Genomic DNA, 22669 nt, shown 5'->3' on the forward strand with positions numbered 1-22669 from the left:
GGAAGGCAATATCCGTTTCTGCCGCTCATACTTACAGTTGAACTGTCTCTCTACTCTAAAGTCCGGGACACACCAGCACGCCGCAGACAGTCCCTGCTAACACGAAACGTTGTGGCAACGTTGTGCGTTAGCTGGGGTGCCACACCAGACCTATGTATTACAAAACGAACACATTGTCTTGATAAAACAGCTGTAATTGAGTGCCTGACACGCCATTCAAGCGCAATCTTGAGAAGGTGTGCATTTCAGTAAGGATTTCAATTGACATGCAGTATGAAACTGAAAGGAGGTTGCATCACTATGATGCATAACATTGCATGTATTGTATTTTCAAGTGTGTGCATTCATCCTGTTGTCATTTTGTTTTGAAAGCAGAAGAATCATTCAACAGGTTGCTGAGACAAATGTAAACCAGTAAAACATATGAAGAGAAACAAACCTTGAATATAAGTTCAGTTGTTTAAACATTTGACAAACTATGGTGAGGGGGTAAGAAATGACACAAATCCAGCAGCTCCTGTATTTCAATACACCAGAAGCCAATATTATTGGCGAGTCGGGTAGTCCATCATCACAGTTCGAGGGCAGGCATCATTTCAGTAATTTCATCCCGTTGCATTCACATCCGTGCCTTGAATGAGATTGAATGTGATCTTTGCTCTCAAGTATGTTCCCAAGTTTTACACTTTCGTGCTTTGCATGAATGGGAATGGAACCGTGTGTGTTGAATGAGGCTCCTTGTGAGCACTGAACTTTGTCCGGTGGAGTTCCTTTTTGTGTTGCTGTAATTGTGTCATTTCTCGATGAGAAAGATTAGGCAACATTTAGTCACTTCTAGCCATGATGCTCAATTTATTTACGAATGTACCCTAGTTACTAGAGACCGTTTACGTTGGAGAACAAGATCTATTGTATGCCTGTGTATTTGGGGAAGTCAAATCTGAAATAATGATGAAATTGCGTGTATCCAAAGTTAAAACTCGTGATTTGTCGCCCTCTGGTGTGCAAAAGCTTACAGCACCTGGTATTCCCAGGCGGTCTCCCATTCAAGTACTGACCAGGCCCGAGCCTGCTTAGCTTCCGAGATCGGACGAGACCGGGCGTATTCAGGCTAGTATGGCCGTAAGCCAGGGAGGCTGTCCCTGACGCTCTACTTAAAGGGAAGGCAATATCCGTTTCTGCCGCTCATACTTGCAGTTGAACTGTCTCTCTACTCTAAAGTCCGGGACACACCAGCGCGCCGTAGACAGTCCCTGCTAACACGAAACGTTGTGGCAACGTTGTGCGTTAGCTGGGGTGCCACACCAGACCGGAACTATATTTTACAAAACGAACACATTGTCTTGATAAAACAGCTGTAATTGAGTGCCTGACACGCCAGTCAAGCGCAATCTTGAGAAGGTGTGCATTTCAGTAAGGATTTCAATTGACATGCAGTATGAAACTGAAAGGAGGTTGCATCACTATGATGCATAACATTGCATGTATTGTATTTTCATGTGTGTGCATTCATCCTGTTGTCATTTTAATTTGAAAGCAGAAGAATCATTCAACAGGTTGCTGAGACAAATTTAACCAGTAAAACATATGAAGAGAAACAAACCTTGAATATAAGTTCAGTTGTTTAAACATTTGACAAACTATGGTGAGGGGGTAAGAAAACACACAAATCCAGCAGCTCCTGTATTTCAATACACCAAAACCCAATATTATTGGCGAGTCGGGCAGTCCATCATCACAGTTCGAGGGCAGGCATCATTTCAGTAATTTCATCCCGTTGCATTCACATCCGTGCCTTGAATGAGATTGAATGTGATCTTTACTCTCAAGTATATTTCCAAGTTTTACACTTTCATGCTTTGCATGAATGGGAATGGAACCGTGTGTGTTGAATGAAGCTCCTTGTGAGCACTGAACTTTGTCCAGTGGAGTTCCTTTTTGTGTTGCTGTAATTGTGTCATTTCTTGATGAGAAAGATTAGGCAACATTTAGTCACTTCTAGCCATGATGCTCAATTTATTTACGAATGTACGCTAGTTACTAGGGACCGTTTACGTTGGAGAACAAGATCTATTGTATGCCTGTGTATTTGGGGAAGTAAAATCTGAAATAATGATGAAATTGCGTGTATCCAAAGTTAAAACTCGTGATTTGTCGCCCTCTGGTGTGTAAAAGATGCAAAAGCTTACAGCACCTGGTATTCCCAGGCAGTCTCCCATCCAAGTACTAACCAAGCCAGAGCCTGCTTAGCTTCTGAGATCGGACGAGATCGGGCGTATTCAGGCTAGTATGGCCGTAAGCCAGAGAGGCTGTCCCTGACGCACTACTTAAAGGGAAGGCAATATCCGTTTCTGCCGCTCATACTTGCAGTTGAACTGTCTCTCTACTCTAAAGTCCGGGACACACCGGCGAAGAAAAGACAGTCCCTGCTAACACGCCACGTTGTGGCAACGTTGTGGCAACGTTGTGCGTTAGCTGGGGTGCCACACCAGACCGGAACTATATTTTACAAAACGAACACATTGTCTTGATAAAACAGCTGTAATTGAGTGCCTGACACGCCAGTCAAGCGCAATCTTGAGAAGGTGTACATTTCAGTAAGGATTTCAATTGACATGCAGTATGAAACTGAAAGGAGGTTGCATCACTATGATGCATAACATTGCATGTATTGTATTTTCAAGTGTGTGCATTCATCCTGTTGTCATTTTGTTTTGAAAGCAGAAGAATCATTCAACAGGTTGCTGAGACAAATGTAAACCAGTAAAACATATGAAGAGAAACAAACCTTGAATATAAGTTCAGTTGTTTAAACATTTGACAAACTATGGTGAGGGGGTAAGAAAACACACAAATCCAGCAGCTCCTGTACTTCAATACACCAGAAGCCAATATTATTGGTGAGTCGGGTAGTCCATCATCACAGTTCGAGGGCAGGCATCATTTCAGTAATTTCATCCCGTTGCATTCACATCCGTGCCTTGAATGAGATTGAATGTGATCTTTGCTCTCAAGTATGTTCCCAAGTTTTACACTTTCGTGCTTTGCATGAATGGGAATGGAACCGTGTGTGTTGAATGAGGCTCCTTGTGAGCACTGAACTTTGTCCGGTGGAGTTCCTTTTTGTGTTGCTGTAATTGTGTCATTTCTTGATGAGAAAGATTAGGCAACATTTAGTCACTTCTAGCCATGATGCTCAATTTATTTACGAATGTACCCTAGTTACTAGGGACCGTTTACGTTGGAGAACAAGATCTATTGTATGCCTGTGTATTTGGGGAAGTAAAATCTGAAATAATGATGAAATTGTGTGTATCCAAAGTTAAAACTCGTGATTTGTCGCCCTCTGGTGTGTAAAAGGTGCAAAAGCTTACAGCACCTGGTATTCCCAGGCGGTCCCCCATCCAAGTACCGACCAGGCCCGAGCCTGCTTGGTTTCCGAGATCGGACGAGATCGGGCGTATTCAGGCTAGTATGGCCGTAAGCCAGGGAGGCTGTCCCTGATGCTCTACTTAAAGGGAAGGCAATATCCGTTTCTGCCGTTCATACTTACAGTTGAACTGTCTCTCTACTCTAAAGCCCGGGACACAGCAGCGCGCCGCAGACAGTCCCTGCTAACACGCCATGTTGTGGCAACGTTGTGCGTTAGCTGGGGTGCCACACCAGACCGGAACTATATTTTACAAAAAAAAACACATTGTCTTGATAAAACAGCTGTAATTGAGTGCCTGACACGCCAGTCAAGCGCAATCTTGAGAAGGTGTGCATTTCAGTAAGGATTTCAATTGACATGCAGTATGAAACTGAAAGGAGGTTGCATCACTATGATGCATAACATTGCATGTATTGTATTTTCAAGTGTGTGCATTCATCCTGTTGTCATTTTGTTTTGAAAGCAGAAGAATCATTCAACAGGTTGCTGAGACAAATGTAAACCAGTAAAACATATGAAGAGAAACAAACCTTGAATATAAGTTCAGTTGTTTAAACATTTGACAAACTATGGTGAGGGGGTAATAAAACACACAAATCCAGCAGCTCCTGTATTTCAATACACCAGAACCCAATATTATTGGCGAGTCGGGTAGTCCATCATCACAGCTCGAGGGCAGGCATCATTTCAGTAATTTCATCCCGTTGCATTCACATCCGTGCCTTGAATGAGATTGAATGTGATCTTTGCTCTCAAGTATGTTCCCAAGTTTTACACTTTCGTGCTTTGCATGAATGGGAATGGAACCGTGTGTGTTGAATGAGGCTCCTTGTGAGCACTGAACTTTGTCCGGTGGAGTTCCTTTTTGTGTTGCTGTAATTGTGTCATTACTCGATGAGAAAGATTAGGCAACATTTAGTCACTTCTAGCCATGATGCTCAATTTATTTACGAATGTACCCTAGTTACTAGGGACCGTTTACGTTGGAGAACAAGATCTATTGTATGCCTGTGTATTTGGGGAAGTAAAATCTGAAATAATGATGAAATTGTGTGTATCCAAAGTTAAAACTCGTGATTTGTCGCCCTCTGGTGTGAAAAAGGTGCAGAAGCTTACAGCACCTGGTATTCCCAGGCGGTCTCCCATCCAAGTACTGACCAGACCCGAGCCTGCTTGGCTTCCGAGATCGGACGAGATCGGGCGTATTCAGGGTAGTATGGCCGTAAGCCAGGGAGGCTGTCCCTGACGCTCTACTTAAAGGGAAGGCAATATCCGTTTCTGCCGTTCATACTTACAGTTGAACTGTCTCTCTACTCTAAAGCCCGGGACACACCAGCGCGCTGCAGACAGTCCCTGCTAACACGCCACGTTGTGGCAACGTTGTGGCAACGTTGTGCGTTAGCTGGGGTGCCACACCAGACCGGAACTATATTTTACAAAACGAACACATTGTCTTGATAAAACAGCTGTAATTGAGTGCCTGACTTGCCAGTCAAGCGCAATCTTGAGATGGTGTGCATTTCAGTAAGGATTTCAATTGACATGCAGTATGAAACTGAAAGGAGGTTGCATCACTATGATGCATAACATTGCATGTATTGTATTTTCAAGTGTGTGCATTCATCCTGTTGTCATTTTGTTATGAAAGCACAAGAATCATTCAACAGGTTGCTGAGACAAATGTAAACCAGTAAAACATATGAAGAGAAACAAACCTTGAATATAAGTTCAGTTGTTTAAACAATTGACAAACTATGGTGAGGGGGTAAGAAAACACACAAATCCAGCAGCTCCTGTATTTCAATACACCGGAACCCAATATTATTGGCGAGTCGGGTAGTCCATCATCACAGTTCGAGGGCAGGCATCATTTCAGTAATTTCATCCCGTTGCATTCACATCCGTGCCTTGAATGAGATTGAATGTGATCTTTGCTCTCAAGTATGTTCCCAAGTTTTACACTTTTGTGCTTTGCATGAATGGGAATGGAACCGTGTGTGTTGAATGAGGCTCCTTGTGAGCACTGAACTTTGTCCGGTGGAGTTCCTTTTTGTGTTGCTGTAATTGTGTCATTTCTCGATGAGAAAGATTAGGCAACATTTAGTCACTTCTAGCCATGATGCTCAATTTATTTACGAATGTACCCTAGTTACTAGGGACCGTTTACGTTGGAGAACAAGATCTATTGTATGCCTGTGTATTTGGGGAAGTCAAATCTGAAATAATGATGAAATTGTGTGTATCAAAAGTTAAGACTCGTGATTTGTCGCCCTCTGGTGTGTAAAAGGTGCAAAAGCTTACAGCACCTGGTATTTCCAGGCGGTCTACCATCCAAGTACTGACCAGGCCCGAGCCTGCTTGGCTTCCGAGATCGGACGAGATCGGGCGTATTCAGGCTAGTATGGCTGTAAGCGAGGGAGGCTGTCCCTGACGCTCTACTTAAAGGGAAGGCAATATCCGTTTCTGCCGTTCATACTTACAGTTGAACTGTCTCTCTACTCTAAAGCCCGGGACACACCAGCGCGCCGCAGACAGTCCCTGCTAACACGCCACGTTGTGGCAACATTGTGGCAACGTTGTGCGTTAGCTGGGGTGCCACACCAGACCGGAACTATATATTACAAAACGAACACATTGTCTTGATAAAACAGCTGTAATTGAGTGCCTGACACGCCAGTCAAGCGCAATCTTGAGAAGGTGTGCATTTCAGTAAGGATTTCAATTGACATGCAGTATGAAACTGAAAGGAGGTTGCATCACTATGATGCATAACATTGCATGTATTGTATTTTCAAGTGTGTGCATTCATCCTGTTGTCATTTTGTTTTGAAAGCAGAAGAATCATTCAACAGGTTGCTGAGACAAATGTAAACCAGTAAAACATATGAAGAGAAACAAACCTTGAATATAAGTTCAGTTGTTTAAACATTTGACAAACTATGGTGAGGGGGTAAGAAAACACACAAATCCAGCAGCTCCTGTATTTCAATACACCAGAACCCAATATTATTGGCGAGTCGGGTAGTCCATCATCACAGTTCGAGGGCAGGCATCATTTCAGTAATTTCATCCCGTTGCATTCACATCCGTGCCTTGAATGAGATTGAATGTGATCTTTGCTCTCAAGTATGTTCCCAAGTTTTACACTTTCGTGCTTTGCATGAATGGGAATGGAACCGTGTGTGTTGAATGAGGCTCCTTGTGAGCACTGAACTTTGTCCGGTGGAGTTCCTTTTTGTGTTGCTGTAATTGTGTCATTTCTCGATGAGAAAGATTAGGCAACATTTAGTCACTTCTAGCCATGATGCTCAATTTATTTACGAATGTACCCTAGTTACTAGGGACCGTTTACGTTGGAGAACAAGATCTATTGTATGCCTGTGTATTTGGGGAAGTCAAATCTGAAATAATGATGAAATTGCGTGTATCCAAAGTTAAAACTCGTGATTTGTCGCCCTCTGGTGTGCAAAAGCTTACAGCACCTGGTATTCCCAGGCGGTCTCCCATCCAAGTACTGACCAGGCCCGAGCCTGCTTGGCTTCCGAGATCGGACGAGATCGGGCGTATTCAGGCTAGTATGGCCATAAGCCAGGGAGGCTGTTCCTGACGCTCTACTTAAAGGGAAGGCAATATCCGTTTCTGCCGTTCATACTTACAGTTGAACTGTCTCTCTACTCTAAAGCCCGGGACACACCAGCGCGCCGCAGACAGTCCCTGCTAACACGCCACGTTGTGGCAACGTTGTGCGTTAGCTGGGGTGCCACACCAGACCGGAACTATATTTTACAAAACGAACACATTGTCTTGATAAAACAGCTGTAATCGAGAGCCTGACACGCCAGTCAAGCGCAATCTTGAGAAGGTGTGCATTTCAGTAAGGATTTCAATTGACATGCAGTATGAAACTGAAAGGAGGTTGCATCACTATGATGCATAACATTGCATGTATTGTATTTTCAAGTGTGTGCATTCATCCTGTTGTCATTTTGTTTTGAAAGCAGAAGAATCATTCAACAGGTTTCTGAGACAAATGTAAACCAGTAAAACATATGAAGAGAAACAAACCTTGAATATAAGTTCAGTTGTTTAAACATTTGACAAACTATGGTGAGGGGGTAAGAAAACACACAAATCCAGCAGCTCCTGTATTTCAATACACCAGAACCCAATATTATTGGCGAGTCGGGTAGTCCATCATCACAGTTCGAGGGCAGGCATCATTTCAGTAATTTCATCCCGTTGCATTCACATCCGTGCCTTGAATGAGATTGAATGTGATCTTTGCTCTCAAGTATGTTCCCAAGTTTTACACTTTCGTGCTTTGCATGAATGGGAATGGAACCGTGTGTGTTGAATGAGTCTCCTTGTGAGCACTGAACTTTGTGCGGTGGAGTTCCTTTTTGTGTTGCTGTAATTGTGTCATTTCTTGATGAGAAAGATTAGGCAACATTGAGTCACTTCTAGCCATGATGCTCAATTAATTTACGAATGTACCCTAGTTACTAGGGACCGTTTACGTTGGAGAACAAGATCTATTGTATGCCTGTGTATTTGGGGAAGTAAAATCTGAAATAATGATGAAATTGTGTGTATCCAAAGTTAAAACTCGTGATTTGTCGCCCTCTGGTGTGTAAAAGGTGCAAAAGCTTACAGCACCTGGTATTCCCAGGCGGTCTCCCATCCAAGTACTGACCAGGCCCGAGCCTGCCTGGCTTCCGAGATCGGTCGAGATCGGGCGTATTCAGGCTAGTATGGCCGTAAGCCAGGGAGGCTGTCCTTGACGCTCTACTTAAAGGGAAGGCAATATCCGTTTCTGCCGATCATACTTACAGTTGAACTGTCTCTCTACTCTAAAGCCCGGGACACACCAGCGCGCCGCAGACAGTCCCTGCTAACACGCCACGTTGTGGCAACGTTGTGGCAACGTTGTGCGTTAGCTGGGGTGCCACACCAGACCGGAACTATATTTTACAAAACGAACACATTGTCTTGATAAAACAGCTGTAATTGAGTGCCTGACACGCCAGTCAAGCGCAATCTTGAGAAGGTGTACATTTCAGTAAGGATTTCAATTGACATGCAGTATGAAACTGAAAGGAGGTTGCATCACTATGATGCATAACATTGCATGTATTGTATTTTCAAGTGTGTGCATTCATCCTGTTGTCATTTTGTTTTGAAAGCAGAAGAATCATTCAACAGGTTGCTGAGACAAATGTAAACCAGTAAAACATATGAAGAGAAACAAACCTTGAATATAAGTTCAGTTGTTTAAACATTTGACAAACTATGGTGAGGGGGTAAGAAAACACACAAATCCAGCAGCTCCTGTACTTCAATACACCAGAATCCAATATTATTGGTGAGTCGGGTAGTCCATCATCACAGTTCGAGGGCAGGCATCATTTCAGTAATTTCATCCCGTTGCATTCACATCCGTGCCTTGAATGAGATTGAATGTGATCTTTGCTCTCAAGTATGTTCCCAAGTTTTACACTTTAGTGCTTTGCATGAATGGGAATGGAACCGTGTGTGTTGAATGAGGCTCCTTGTGAGCACTGAACTTTGTCCGGTGGAGTTCCTTTTTGTGTTGCTGTAATTGTGTCATTTCTTGATGAGAAAGATTAGGCAACATTTAGTCACTTCTAGCCATGATGCTCAATTTATTTACGAATGTACCCTAGTTACTAGGGACCGTTTACGTTGGAGAACAAGATCTATTGTATGCCTGTGTATTTGGGGAAGTCAAATCTGAAATAATGATGAAATTGTGTGTATCAAAAGTTAAAACTCGTGATTTGTCGCCCTCTGGTGTGTAAAAGGTGCAAAAGCTTACAGCACCTGGTATTCCCAGGCGGTCTCCCATCCAAGTACCGACCAGGCCCGAGCCTGCTTGGCTTCCGAGATCGGACGAGATCGGGCGTATTCAGGCTAGTATGGCCGTAAGCCAGGGAGGCTGTCCCTGATGCTCTACTTAAAGGGAAGGCAATATCCGTTTCTGCCGTTCATACTTACAGTTGAACTGTCTCTCTACTCTAAAGCCCGGGACACAGCAGCGCGCCGCAGACAGTCCCTGCTAACACGCCATGTTGTGGCAACGTTGTGGGTTAGCTGGGGTGCCACACCAGACCGGAACTATATTTTACAAAACGAACACATTGTCTTGATAAAACAGCTGTAATTGAGTGCCTGACTTGCCAGTCAAGCGCAATCTTGAGATGGTGTGCATTTCAGTAAGGATTTCAATTGACATGCAGTATGAAACTGAAAGGAGGTTGCATCACTATGATGCATAACATTGCATGTATTGTATTTTCAAGTGTGTGCATTCATCCTGTTGTCATTTTGTTTTGAAAGCACAAGAATCATTCAACAGGTTGCTGAGACAAATGTAAACCAGTAAAACATATGAAGAGAAACAAACCTTGAATATAAGTTCAGTTGTTTAAACATTTGACAAACTATGGTGAGGGGGTAAGAAAACACACAAATCCAGCAGCTCCTGTAGTTCAATACACCGGAACCCAATATTATTGGCGAGTCGGGTAGTCCATCATCACAGTTCGAGGGCAGGCATTATTTCAGTAATTTCATCCCGTTGCATTCACATCCGTGCCTTGAATGAGATTGAATGTGATCTTTGCTCTCAAGTATGTTCCCAAGTTTTACACTTTCGTGCTTTGCATGAATGGGAATGGAACCGTGTGTGTTGAATGAGGCTCCTTGTGAGCACTGAACTTTGTCCGATGGAGTTCCTTTTTGTGTTGCTGTAATTGTGTCATTTCTCGATGAGAAAGATTAGGCAACATTTAGTCACTTCTAGCCATGATGCTCAATTTATTTACGAATGTACCCTAGTTACTAGGGACCGTTTACGTTGGAGAACAAGATCTATTGTATGCCTGTGTATTTGGGGAAGTCAAATCTGAAATAATGATGAAATTGTGTGTATCAAAAGTTAAAACTCGTGATTTGTCGCCCTCTGGTGTGTAAAAGGTGCAAAAGCTTACAGCACCTGGTATTTCCAGGCGGTCTACCATCCAAGTACTGACCAGGCCCGAGCCTGCTTGGCTTCCGAGATCGGACGAGATCGGGCGTATTCAGGCTAGTATGGCTGTAAGCCAGGGAGGCTGTCCCTGACGCTCTACTTAAAGGGAAGGCAATATCCGTTTCTGCCGTTCATACTTACAGTTGAACTGTCTCTCTACTCTAAAGCCCGGGACACACCAGCGCGCCGCAGACAGTCCCTGCTAACACGCCACGTTGTGGCAACATTGTGGCAACGTTGTGCGTTAGCTGGGGTGCCACACCAGACCGGAACTATATATTACAAAACGAACACATTGTCTTGATAAAACAGCTGTAATTGAGTGCCTGACACGCCAGTCAAGCGCAATCTTGAGAAGGTGTGCATTTCAGTAAGGATTTCAATTGACATGCAGTATGAAACTGAAAGGAGGTTGCATCACTATGATGCATAACATTGCATGTATTGTATTTTCAAGTGTGTGCATTCATCCTGTTGTCATTTTGTTTTGAAAGCAGAAGAATCATTCAACAGGTTGCTGAGACAAATGTAAACCAGTAAAACATATGAAGAGAAACAAACCTTGAATATAAGTTCAGTTGTTTAAACATTTGACAAACTATGGTGAGGGGGTAAGAAAACACACAAATCCAGCAGCTCCTGTATTTCAATACACCAGAACCCAATATTATTGGCGAGTCGGGTAGTCCATCATCACAGTTCGAGGGCAGGCATCATTTCAGTAATTTCATCCCGTTGCATTCACATCCGTGCCTTGAATGAGATTGAATGTGATCTTTGCTCTCAAGTATGTTCCCAAGTTTTACACTTTCGTGCTTTGCATGAATGGGAATGGAACCGTGTGTGTTGAATGAGGCTCCTTGTGAGCACTGAACTTTGTCCGGTGGAGTTCCTTTTTGTGTTTCTGTAATTGTGTCATTTCTCGATGAGAAAGATTAGGCAACATTTAGTCACTTCTAGCCATGATGCTCAATTTATTTACGAATGTACCCTAGTTACTAGGGACCGTTTACGTTGGAGAACAAGATCTATTGTATGCCTGTGTATTTGGGGAAGTAAAATCTGAAATAATGATGAAATTGCGTGTATCCAAAGTTAAAACTCGTGATTTGTCGCCCTCTGGTGTGTAAAAGATGCAAAAGCTTACAGCACCTGGTATTCCCAGGCGGTCTCCCATGCAAGTACTGACCAGGCCCGAGCCTGCTTAGCTTCCGAGATCGGACGAGATCGGGCGTATTCAGACTAGTATGGCCGTAAGCCAGGAATGCTGTCCCTGACGCTCTACTTAAAGGGAAGGCAATATCCGTTTCTGCCGTTCATACTTACAGTTGAACTGTCTCTCTACTCTAAAGCCCGGGACACACCAGCGCGCCGCAGACAGTCCCTGCTAACACGCCACGTTGTGGCAACATTGTGGCAACGTTGTGCGTTAGCTGGGGTGCCACACCAGACCGGAACTATATTTTACAAAACGAACACATTGTCTTGATAATACAGCTGTAATTGAGTGCCTGACATGCCAGTCAAGCGCAATCTTGAGAAGGTGTGCATTTCAGTAAGGATTTCAATTGACATGCAGTATGAAACTGAAAGGAGGTTGCATCACTATGATGCATAACATTGCATGTATTGTATTTTCAAGTGTGTGCATTCATCCTGTTGTCATTTTGTTTTGAAAGCACAAGAATCATTCAACAGGATGCTGAGACAAATGTAAACCAGTAAAACATATGAAGAGAAACAAACCTTGAATATAAGTTCAGTTGTTTAAACATTTGACAAACTATGGTGAGGGGTAAGAAAACACACAAATCCAGCAGCTCCTGTATTTCAATACACCAGAACCCAATATTATTGGCGAGTCGGGTAGTCCATCATCACAGTTCGAGGGCAGGCATCATTTCAGTAATTTCATCCCGTTGCATTCACATGCGTGCCTTGAATGAGATTGAATGTTATCTTTACTCACAAGTACGTTCCCAAGTTTTACACTTTCGTGGTTTGCATGAATGGGAATGGAACCGTGTGTGTTGAATGATGCTCCTTGTGAGCACTGAACTTTGTGCGGTGGAGTTCCTTTTTTGTTGCTGTAATTGTGTCATTTCTTGATGAGAAAGATTAGGCAACATTTAGTCACTTCTAGCCATGATGCTCAATTTATTGACGAATGTACCCTAGTTACTAGGGACCGTTTACGTTGGAGAACAAGATCTATTGTATGCCTGTGTATTTGGGGAAGTAAAATCTGAAATAATTATGAAATTGTGTGTATCCAAAGTTAAAACTCGTGATTTGTCGCCCTCTGGTTTATTAAAAGGTGCAGAAGCTTACAGCACCTGGTATTCCCAGGCGGTCTCCAACCCAAGTACTGACCAGGCCCGAGCCTGCTTAGCTTCCGAGATCGGACGAGATCGGGCGTATTCAGGCTAGTATGGCCGCAAGCCAGTGAGGCTGTCCCTGACGCTCTACTTAAAGGGAAGGCAATATCCGTTTCTGCCGTTCATACTTACAGTTGAACTGTCTCTCTACTCTAAAGCCCGGGACACACCAGCGCGCCGCAGACAGTCCCTGCTAACACGCCTCGTTGTGGCAACGTTGTGGCAACGTTGTGCGTTAGCTGGGGTGCCACACCAGACCGGAACTATATTTTACAAAACGAACACATTGGCTTGATAAAACAGCTGTAATTGAGTGCCTGACACGCCAGTCAAGCGCAATCTTGAGAAGGTGTGCATTTCAGTAAGGATTTCAATTGACATGCAGTATGAAACTGAAAGGAGGTTGCATCACTATGATGCATAACATTGCATGTATTGTATTTTCAAGTGTGTGCATTCATCCTGTTGTCATTTTGTTTTGAAAGCAGAAGAATCATTCAACAGGTTGCTGAGACAAATGTAAACCAGTAAAACATATGAAGAGAAACAAACCTTGAATATAAGTTCAGTTGTTTAAACATTTGACAAACTATGGTGAGGGGGTAAGAAAACACACAAATCCAGCAGCTCCTGTATTTCAATACACCAGAACCCAATATTATTGGCGAGTCGGGTAGTCCATCATCACAGTTCGAGGGCAGGCATCATTTCAGTAATTTCATCCCGTTGCATTCACATCCGTGCCTTGAATGAGATTGAATGTTATCATTACTCTCAAGTACGTTCCCAAGTTTTACACTTTCGTGCTTTGCATGAATGGGAATGGAACCGTGTGTGTTGAATGATGCTCCTTGTGAGCACTGAACTTTGTCCGGTGGAGTTCCTTTTTTGTTGCTGTAATTGTGTCATTTCTCGATGAGAAAGATTAGGCAACATTTAGTCACTTCTAGCCATGATGCTCAATTTATTTACGAATGTACCCTAGTTACTAGGGACCGTTTACGTTGGAGAACAAGATCTATTGTATGCCTGTGTATTTGGGGAAGTCAAATCTGAAATAATGATGAAATTGCGTGTATCCAAAGTTAAAACTCGTGATTTGTCGCCCTCTGGTGTGTAAAAGATGCAAAAGCTTACAGCACCTGGTATTCCCAGGCGGTCTCACATCCAAGTACTGACCAGGCCCGAGCCTGCTTAGCTTCCGAGATCGGACGAGATCAGGCGTATTCAGGCTAGTATGGCCGTAAGCCAGGGAGGCTGTCCCTGACGCTCTACTTAAAGGGAAGGCAATATCCGTTTCTGCCGCTCATACTTGCAGTTGAACTGTCTCTCTACTCTAAAGTCCGGGACACACCAGCGCGCCGCAGACAGTCCCTGCTAACACGAAACGTTGTGGCAACGTTGTGCGTTAGCTGGGGTGCCACACCAGACCGGAACTATATTTTACAAAACGAACACATTGTCTTGATAATACAGCTGTAATTGAGTGCCTGACACGCCAGTCAAGCGCAATCTTGAGAAGGTGTGCATTTCAGTAAGGATTTCAATTGACATGCAGTATGAAACTGAAAGGAGGTTGCATCACTATGATGCATAACATTGCATGTATTGTATTTTCAAGTGTGTGCATTCATCCTGTTGTCATTTTGTTTTGAAAGCAGAAGAATCATTCAACAGGTTGCTGAGACAAATGTAAACCAGTAAAACATATGAAGAGAAACAAACCTTGAATATAAGTTCAGTTGTTTAAACATTTGACAAACTATGGTGAGGGGGTAAGAAAACACACAAATCCAGCAGCTCCTGTATTTCAATACACCAGAACCCAATATTATTGGCGAGTCGGGTTGTCCATCATCACAGTTCGAGGGCAGGCATCATTTCAGTAATTTCATCCCGTTGCATTCACATCCGTGCCTTGAATGAGATTGAATGTTATCATTACTCTCAAGTACGTTCCCAAGTTTTACACTTTCGTGCTTTGCATGAATGGGAATGGAACCGTGTGTGTTGAATGATGCTCCTTGTGAGCACTGAACTTTGTCCGGTGGAGTTCCTTTTTTGTTGCTGTAATTGTGTCATTTCTTGATGAGAAAGATTAGGCAACATTTAGTCACTTCTAGCCATGATGCTCAATTTATTGACGAATGTACCCTAGTTACTAGGGACCGTTTACGTTGGAGAACAAGATCTATTGTATGCCTGTGTACTTGGGGATGTAAAATCTGAAATAATGATGAAATTGCGTGTATCCAAAGTTAAAACTCGTGATTTGTCGCCCTCTGGTTTGTAAAAGGTGCAAAAGCTTACAGCAACTGGTATTCCCAGGCGGTCTCCCATCCAAGTACTGACGAGGCCCAAGCCTGCTTAGCTTCCGAGATCGGACGAGATCGGGCGTATTCAGGCTAGCATGGCCGTAAGCCAGGGAGGCTGTCCCTGACGCTCTACTTAAAGGGAAGGCAATATCCGTTTCTGCCGCTCATACTTGCAGTTGAACTGTCTCTCTACTCTAAAGTCCGGGACACACCAGCGCGCCGCAGACAGTCCCTGCTAACACGAAACGTTGTGGCAACGTTGTGCGTTAGCTGGGGTGCCACACCAGACCGGAACTATATATTACAAAACGAACACATTGTCTTGATAATACAGCTGTAATTGAGTGCCTGACACGCCAGTCAAGCGCAATCTTGAGAAGGTGTGCATTTCAGTAAGGATTTCAATTGACATGCAGTATGAAACTGAAAGGAGGTTGCATCACTATGATGCATAACATTGCATGTATTGTATTTTCAAGTGTGTGCATTCATCCTGTTGTCATTTTGTTTTGAAAGCAGAAGAATCATTCAACAGGTTGCTGAGACAAATGTAAACCAGTAAAACATATGAAGAGAAACAAACCTTGAATATAAGTTCAGTTGTTTAAACATTTGACAAACTATGGTGAGGGGGTAAGAAAACACACAAATCCAGCTGCTCCTGTATTTCAATACACCAGAACCCAATATTATTGGCGAGTCGGGTAGTCCAACATCACAGTTCGAGGGCAGGCATCATTTCAGTAATTTCATCCCGTTGCATTCACATCCGTGCCTTGAATGAGATTGAATGTGATCTTTGCTCTCAAGTATGTTCCCAAGTTTTACACTTTCGTGCTTTGCATGAATGGGAATGGAACCGTGTGTGTTGAATGAGGCTCCTTGTGAGCACTGAACTTTGTCCGGTGGAGTTCCTTTTTGTGTTGCTGTAATTGTGTCATTTCTCGATGAGAAAGATTAGGCAACATTTAGTCACTTCTAGCCATGATGCTCAATTTATTTACGAATGTACCCTAGTTACTAGGGACCGTTTACGTTGGAGAACAAGATCTATTGTATGCCTGTGTATTTGGGGAAGTCAAATCTGAAATAATGATGAAATTGCGTGTATCCAAAGTTAAAACTCGTGATTTGTCGCCCTCTGGTGTGTAAAAGATGCAAAAGCTTACAGCACCTGCTATTCCCAGGCGGTCTCCCATCCAAGTACTGACCAGGCCCGAGCCTGCTTGGCTTCAGAGATCGGACGAGATCGGGCGTATTCAGGCTAGTATTTTCCGTAAGCCAGGGAGGTTGTCCCTGACGCTCTACTTAAAGGGAAGGCAATATCCGTTTCTGCCGTTCATACTTACAGTTGAACTGTCTCTCTACTCTAAAGCCCGGGACACACCAGCGCGCCGCAGACAGTCCCTGCTAACACGCCACGTTGTGGCAGCGTTGTGGCAACGTTGTGCGTTAGCTGGGGTGCCACACCAGACCGGAACTATATATTACAAAACGAACACATTGTCTTGATAAAACAGCTGTAATTGAGTGCCTGACACGCCAGTCAAGCGCAATCTTGAGAAGGTGTGCATTTCAGTAAGGATTTCAATTGACATGCAGTATGAAACTGAAAGGAGGTTGCATCACTATGATGCATAACATTGCATGTATTGTATTTTCAAGTGTGTGCATTCATCCTGTTGTCATTTTGTTTTGAAAGCAGAAGAATCATTCAACAGGTTGCTGAGACAAATGTAAACCAGTAAAACATATGAAGAGAAACAAACCTTGAATATAAGTTCAGTTGTTTAAACATTTGACAAACTATGGTGAGGGGGTAAGAAAACACACAAATCCAGCAGCTCCTGTATTTCAATACACCAGAACCCAATATTATTGGCGAGTCGGGTAGTCCATCATCACAGTTCGAGGGCAGGCATCATTTCAGTAATTTCATCCCGTTGCATTCACATCCGTGCCTTGAATGAGATTGAATGTGATCTTTGCTCTCAAGTATGTTCCCAAGTTTTACACTTTCGTGCTTTGCATGAATGGGAATGGAACCGTGTGTTTTGAATGAGGCTCCTTGTGAGCACTGAACTTTGTCCGGTGGAGTTCCTTTTTGTGTTGCTGTAATTGTGTCATTTCTCGATGAGAAAGATTAGGCAACATTTAGTCACTTCTAGCCATGATGCTCAATTTATTTACGAATGTACCCTAGTTACTAGGGACCGTTTACGTTGGAGAACAAGATCTATTGTATGCCTGTGTATTTGGGGAAGTCAAATCTGAAATAATGATGAAATTGCGTGTATCCAAAGTTAAAACTCGTGATTTGTCGCCCTCTGGTGTGTAAAAGATGCAAAAGCTTACAGCACCTGGTATTCCCAGGCGGTCTCCCATCCAAGTACTGACCAGGCCCGAGCCTGCTTAGCTTCCGAGATCGGACGAGATCGGGCGTATTCAGGCTAGTATGGCAGTAAGCCAGGGAGGCTGTCCCTGACGCTCTACTTAAAGGGAAGGCAATATCCGTTTCTGCCGCTCATACTTACAGTTGAACTGTCTCTCTACACTCATGCCGGGGACACACCAGCGCGCCGCAGACAGTCCCTGCTAACACGCCACGTTGTGGCAACGTTGTGCGTTAGCTGGGGTGCCACACCAGACCGGAACTATATTTTACAAAAAAAAACACATTGTCTTGATAAAACAGCTGTAATTGAGTGCCTGACACGCCAGTCAAGCGCAATCTTGAGAAGGTGTGCATTTCAGTAAGGATTTCAATTGACATGCAGTATGAAAATGAAAGGAGGTTGCATCACTATGATGCATAACATTGCATGTATTGTATTTTCAAGTGTGTGCATTCATCCTGTTGTCATTTTGTTTTGAAAGCAGAAGAATCATTCAACAGGTTGCTGAGACAAATGTAAACCAGTAAAACATATGAAGAGAAACAAACCTTGAATATAAGTTCAGTTGTTTAAACATTTGACAAACTATGGTGAGGGGGTAAGAAATGACACAAATCCAGCAGCTCCTGTATTTCAATACACCAGAAGCCAATATTATTGGCGAGTCGGGTAGTCCATCATCACAGTTCGAGGGCAGGCATCATTTCAGTAATTTCATCCCGTTGCATTCACATCCGTGCCTTGAATGAGATTGAATGTGATCTTTGCTCTCAAGTATGTTCCCAAGTTTTACACTTTCGTGCTTTGCATGAATGGGAATGGAACCGTGTGTGTTGAATGAGGCTCCTTGTGAGCACTGAACTTTGTCCGGTGGAGTTCCTTTTTGTGTTGCTGTAATTGTGTCATTTCTTGATGAGAAAGATTAGGCAACATTTAGTCACTTCTAGCCATGATGCTCAATTTAGTTACGAATGTACCCTAGTTACTAGGGACCGTTTACGTTGGAGAACAAGATCTATTGTATGCCTGTGTATTTGGGGAAGTAAAATCTGAAATAACGATGAAATTGTGTGTATCCAAAGTTAAAACTCGTGATTTGTCGCCCTCTGGTGTGTAAAAGGTGCAAAAGCTTACAGCACCTGGTATTCCCAGGCGGTCTCCCATCCAAGTACTGACCAGGCCCGAGCCTGCTTGGCTTCCGAGATCGGACGAGATCGGGCGTATTCAGGCTAGTATGGCCGTAAGCCAGGTAGGCTGTCCACGACGCTCTACTTAAAGGGAAGGCAATATCCGTTTCTGCCGTTCATACTTACAGTTGAACTGTCTCTCTACTCTAAAGTCCGGGACACACCAGCGCGCCGCAGACAGTCCCTGCTAACACGCCACGTTGTGGCAACGTTGTGCGTTAGCTGGGGTGCCACACCAGACCGGAACTATATTTTACAAAACGAACACATTGTCTTGATAAAACAGCTGTAATTGAGTGCCTGACACGCCAGTCAAGCGCAATCTTGAGAAGGTGTGCATTTCAGTAAGGATTTCAATTGACATGCAGTATGAAACTGAAGGGAGGTTGCATCACTATGATGCATAACATTGCATGTATTGTATTTTCAAGTGTGTGCATTCATCCTGTTGTCATTTTGTTTTGAAAGCAGAAGAATCATTCAACAGGTTGCTGAGACAAATGTAAACCAGTAAAACATATGAAGAGAAACAAACCTTGAATATAAGTTCAGTTGTTTAAACATTTGACAAACTATGGTGAGGGGGTAAGAAAACACACAAATCCAGCAGCTCCTGTATTTCAATACACCAGAACCCAATATTATTGGCAAGTCGGGTAGTCCATCATCACAGTTCGAGGGCAGGCATCATTTCAGTAATTTCATCCCGTTGCATTCACATCCGTGCCTTGAATGAGATTGAATGTGATCTTTGCTCTCAAGTATGTTCCCAAGTTTTACACTTTCGTGCTTTGCATGAATGGGAATGGAACCGTGTGTGTTGAATGATGCTCCTTGTGAGCACTGAACTTTGTCCGGTGGAGTTCCTTTTTGTGTTGCTGTAATTGTGTCATTTCTTGATGAGAAAGATTAGGCAACATTTAGTCACTTCTAGCCATGATGCTCAATTTATTGACGAATGTACCCTAGTTACTAGGGACCGTTTACGTTGGAGAAGAAGATCTATTGTATGCCTGTGTATTTGGGGAAGTAAAATCTGAAATAATGATGAAATTGCGTGTATCCAAAGTTAAAACTCGTGATTTGTCGCCCTCTGGTGTGTAAAAGGTGCAAAAGCTTACAGCACCTGGTATTCTCAGGCGGTCAACCATCCAAGTACCGACCAGGCCTGAGCCTGCTTGGCTTCCAAGATCGGACGAGATCGGGCGTATTCAGGCTAGTATGGCCGTAAGCCAGGGAGGCTGTCCCTGACGCTCTACTTAAAGGGAAGGCAATATCCGTTTCTGCCGTTCATACTTACAGTTGAACTGTCTCTCTACTCTAAAGCCCGGGCCACACCAGCGCGCCGCAGACAGTCCCTGCCAACACGCCACGTTGTGGCAACGTTGTGCGTTAGCTGGGGTGCCACTGCAGACCGGAACTATATTTTACAAAACGAACACATTGTCTTGATAAAACAGCTGTAATTGAGTGCCTGACACGCCAGTCAAGCGCAATCTTGAGAAGGTGTGCATTTCAGTAAGGATTTCAATTGACATGCAGTATGAAACTGAAAGGAGGTTGCATCACTATGATGCATAACATTGCATGTATTGTATTTTCAAGTGTGTGCATTCATCCTGTTGTCATTTTGTTTTGAAAGCAGAAGAATCATTCAACAGGTTGCTGAGACAAATGTAAACCAGTAAAATATATGAAGAGAAACAAACCTTGAATATAAGTTCAGTTGTTTAAACATTTGACAAACTATGGTGAGGGAGTAAGAAAACACACAAATCCAGCAGCTCCTGTATTTCAATACACCAGAACCCAATATTATTGGCGAGTCGGGTAGTCCATCATCACAGTTCGAGGGCAGGCATCATTTCAGTAATTTCATCCCGTTGCATTCACATCCGTGCCTTGAATGAGATTGAATGTGATCTTTGCTCTCAAGTATGTTCCCAAGTTTTACACTTTCGTGCTTTGCATGAATGGGAATGGAACCGTGTGTGTTGAATGAGTCTCCTTGTGAGCACTGAACTTTGTGCGGTGGAGTTCCTTTTTGTGTTGCTGTAATTGTGTCATTTCTTGATGAGAAAGATTAGGCAACATTGAGTCACTTCTAGCCATGATGCTCAATTAATTTACGAATGTACCCTAGTTACTAGGGACCGTTTACGTTGGAGAACAAGATCTATTGTATGCCTGTGTATTTGGGGAAGTAAAATCTGAAATAATGATGAAATTGTGTGTATCCAAAGTTAAGACTCGTGATTTGTCGCCCTCTGGTGTGTAAAAGGTGCAAAAGCTTACAGCACCTGGTATTCCCAGGTGGTCTCCCATCCAAGTACTGACCAGGCCCGAGCCTGCCTGGCTTCCGAGATCGGTCGAGATCGGGCGTATTCAGGCTAGTATGGCCGTAAGCCAGGGAGGCTGTCCCTGACGCTCTACTTAAAGGGAAGGCAATATCCGTTTCTGCCGTTCATACTTACAGTTGAACTGTCTCTCTACTCTAAAGCCCGGGACACACCAGCGCGCCGCAGACAGTCCCTGCTAACACGCCACGTTGTGGCAACGTTGTGGCAACGTTGTGCGTTAGCTGGGGTGCCACACCAGACCGGAACTATATTTTACAAAACGAACACATTGTCTTCATAAAACAGCTGTAATTGAGTGCCTGACACGCCAGTCAAGCGCAATCTTGAGAAGGTGTGCATTTCAGTAAGGATTTCAATTGACATGCAGTATGAAACTGAAAGGAGGTTGCATCACTATGATGCATAACATTGCATGTATTGTATTTTCAAGTGTGTGCATTCATCCTGTTGTCATTTTGTTTTGAAAGCAGAAGAATCATTCAACAGGTTGCTGAGACAAATGTAAACCAGTAAAACATATGAAGAGAAACAAACCTTGAATATAAGTTCAGTTGTTTAAACATTTGACAAACTATGGTGAGGGGGTAAGAAAACACACAAATCCAGCAGCTCCTGTATTTCAATACACCAGAACCCAATATTATTGGCGAGTCGGGTAGTCCATCATCACAGTTCGAGGGCAGGCATCATTTCAGTAATTTCATCCCGTTGCATTCACATCCGTGCCTTGAATGAGATTGAATGTGATCTTTGCTCTCAAGTACGTTCCAAAGTTTTACACTTTCGTGCTTTGCATGAATGGGAATGGAACCGTGTGTGTTGAATGAGACTCCTTGTGAGCACTGAACTTTGTCCGGTGGAGTTCCTTTTTGTGTTGCTGTAATTGTGTCATTTCTCGATGAGAAAGATTAGGCAACATTTAGTCACTTCTAGCCATGATGCTCAATTTATTTACGAATGTACCCTAGTTACTAGGGACCGTTTACGTTGGAGAACAAGATCTATTGTATGCCTGTGTATTTGGGGAAGTAAAATCTGAAATAATTATGAAATTGTGTGTATCCAAAGTTAAAACTCGTGATTTGTCGCCCTCTGGTGTGTAAAAGGTGCAGAAGCTTACAGCACCTGGTATTCCCAGGCGGTCTCCCATCCAAGTACTGACCAGACCCGAGCCTGCTTGGCTTCAGAGATCGGACGAGATCGGGCGTATTCAGGCTAGTATGGCCGTAAGCCAGGGAGGCTGTCCCTGACGCTCTACTTAAAGGGAAGGCAATATCCGTTTCTGCCGCTCATACTTGCAGTTGAACTGTCTCTCTACTCTAAAGTCCGGGACACACCAGCGCGCCGCAGACAGTCCCTGCTAACACGAAACGTTGTGGCAACGTTGTGCGTTAGCTGGGGTGCCACACCAGACCGGAACTATATTTTACAAAACGAACACATTGTCTTGATAATACAGCTGTAATTGAGTGCCTGACACGCCAGTCAAGCGCAATCTTGAGAAGGTGTGCATTTCAGTAAGGATTTCAATTGATATGCAGTATGAAACTGA

The 22669-nt window shown here is 43.5% G+C and overlaps 18 non-coding genes and 1 pseudogene across 18 annotated transcripts; all 19 read right to left on the reverse strand.

Annotated features, from left to right (window-relative positions):
• Positions 1 to 1009: 1009 nt before the first annotated feature.
• On the reverse strand, positions 1010 to 1128 carry LOC136756748 (5S ribosomal RNA). The gene has a single exon (XR_010818810.1). It is a non-coding gene; the product is annotated as a 5S ribosomal RNA (ribosomal RNA).
• A 1054-nt stretch (positions 1129 to 2182) lies between these two features.
• LOC136757359 (5S ribosomal RNA) lies at positions 2183 to 2301 on the reverse strand. The gene has a single exon (XR_010819387.1). It is a non-coding gene; the product is annotated as a 5S ribosomal RNA (ribosomal RNA).
• A 1066-nt stretch (positions 2302 to 3367) lies between these two features.
• Positions 3368 to 3486, reverse strand: LOC136757361 (5S ribosomal RNA). Its single transcript, XR_010819389.1, has one exon. It is a non-coding gene; the product is annotated as a 5S ribosomal RNA (ribosomal RNA).
• Positions 3487 to 4542: 1056 nt separating this feature from the next.
• Positions 4543 to 4661, reverse strand: LOC136757421 (5S ribosomal RNA). Its single transcript, XR_010819448.1, has one exon. It is a non-coding gene; the product is annotated as a 5S ribosomal RNA (ribosomal RNA).
• A 1066-nt stretch (positions 4662 to 5727) lies between these two features.
• On the reverse strand, positions 5728 to 5846 carry LOC136757337 (5S ribosomal RNA). Its single transcript, XR_010819370.1, has one exon. It is a non-coding gene; the product is annotated as a 5S ribosomal RNA (ribosomal RNA).
• A 1057-nt stretch (positions 5847 to 6903) lies between these two features.
• On the reverse strand, positions 6904 to 7022 carry LOC136756622 (5S ribosomal RNA). Its single transcript, XR_010818694.1, has one exon. It is a non-coding gene; the product is annotated as a 5S ribosomal RNA (ribosomal RNA).
• A 1055-nt stretch (positions 7023 to 8077) lies between these two features.
• Positions 8078 to 8196, reverse strand: LOC136757411 (5S ribosomal RNA). Its single transcript, XR_010819438.1, has one exon. It is a non-coding gene; the product is annotated as a 5S ribosomal RNA (ribosomal RNA).
• Positions 8197 to 9262: 1066 nt separating this feature from the next.
• LOC136756862 (5S ribosomal RNA) lies at positions 9263 to 9381 on the reverse strand. The gene has a single exon (XR_010818917.1). It is a non-coding gene; the product is annotated as a 5S ribosomal RNA (ribosomal RNA).
• A 1055-nt stretch (positions 9382 to 10436) lies between these two features.
• Positions 10437 to 10555, reverse strand: LOC136757338 (5S ribosomal RNA). Its single transcript, XR_010819371.1, has one exon. It is a non-coding gene; the product is annotated as a 5S ribosomal RNA (ribosomal RNA).
• A 1066-nt stretch (positions 10556 to 11621) lies between these two features.
• On the reverse strand, positions 11622 to 11740 carry LOC136756767 (5S ribosomal RNA). Its single transcript, XR_010818828.1, has one exon. It is a non-coding gene; the product is annotated as a 5S ribosomal RNA (ribosomal RNA).
• Positions 11741 to 12805: 1065 nt separating this feature from the next.
• Positions 12806 to 12924, reverse strand: LOC136757232 (5S ribosomal RNA). Its single transcript, XR_010819270.1, has one exon. It is a non-coding gene; the product is annotated as a 5S ribosomal RNA (ribosomal RNA).
• Positions 12925 to 13989: 1065 nt separating this feature from the next.
• On the reverse strand, positions 13990 to 14108 carry LOC136757211 (5S ribosomal RNA). Its single transcript, XR_010819250.1, has one exon. It is a non-coding gene; the product is annotated as a 5S ribosomal RNA (ribosomal RNA).
• Positions 14109 to 15162: 1054 nt separating this feature from the next.
• On the reverse strand, positions 15163 to 15281 carry LOC136757496 (5S ribosomal RNA). Its single transcript, XR_010819513.1, has one exon. It is a non-coding gene; the product is annotated as a 5S ribosomal RNA (ribosomal RNA).
• Positions 15282 to 16336: 1055 nt separating this feature from the next.
• Positions 16337 to 16456, reverse strand: LOC136757726 (uncharacterized; annotated as a pseudogene).
• Positions 16457 to 17522: 1066 nt separating this feature from the next.
• On the reverse strand, positions 17523 to 17641 carry LOC136756490 (5S ribosomal RNA). The gene has a single exon (XR_010818570.1). It is a non-coding gene; the product is annotated as a 5S ribosomal RNA (ribosomal RNA).
• A 1056-nt stretch (positions 17642 to 18697) lies between these two features.
• Positions 18698 to 18816, reverse strand: LOC136756156 (5S ribosomal RNA). Its single transcript, XR_010818258.1, has one exon. It is a non-coding gene; the product is annotated as a 5S ribosomal RNA (ribosomal RNA).
• Positions 18817 to 19871: 1055 nt separating this feature from the next.
• Positions 19872 to 19990, reverse strand: LOC136757382 (5S ribosomal RNA). Its single transcript, XR_010819410.1, has one exon. It is a non-coding gene; the product is annotated as a 5S ribosomal RNA (ribosomal RNA).
• Positions 19991 to 21045: 1055 nt separating this feature from the next.
• Positions 21046 to 21164, reverse strand: LOC136757396 (5S ribosomal RNA). Its single transcript, XR_010819424.1, has one exon. It is a non-coding gene; the product is annotated as a 5S ribosomal RNA (ribosomal RNA).
• A 1066-nt stretch (positions 21165 to 22230) lies between these two features.
• On the reverse strand, positions 22231 to 22349 carry LOC136757376 (5S ribosomal RNA). Its single transcript, XR_010819404.1, has one exon. It is a non-coding gene; the product is annotated as a 5S ribosomal RNA (ribosomal RNA).
• Positions 22350 to 22669: the final 320 nt, after the last annotated feature.

This window comes from Amia ocellicauda, chromosome 8 (assembly GCF_036373705.1).
Source record: "Amia ocellicauda isolate fAmiCal2 chromosome 8, fAmiCal2.hap1, whole genome shotgun sequence".
Classification (NCBI taxonomy): Eukaryota; Metazoa; Chordata; class Actinopteri; order Amiiformes; family Amiidae; genus Amia; species Amia ocellicauda.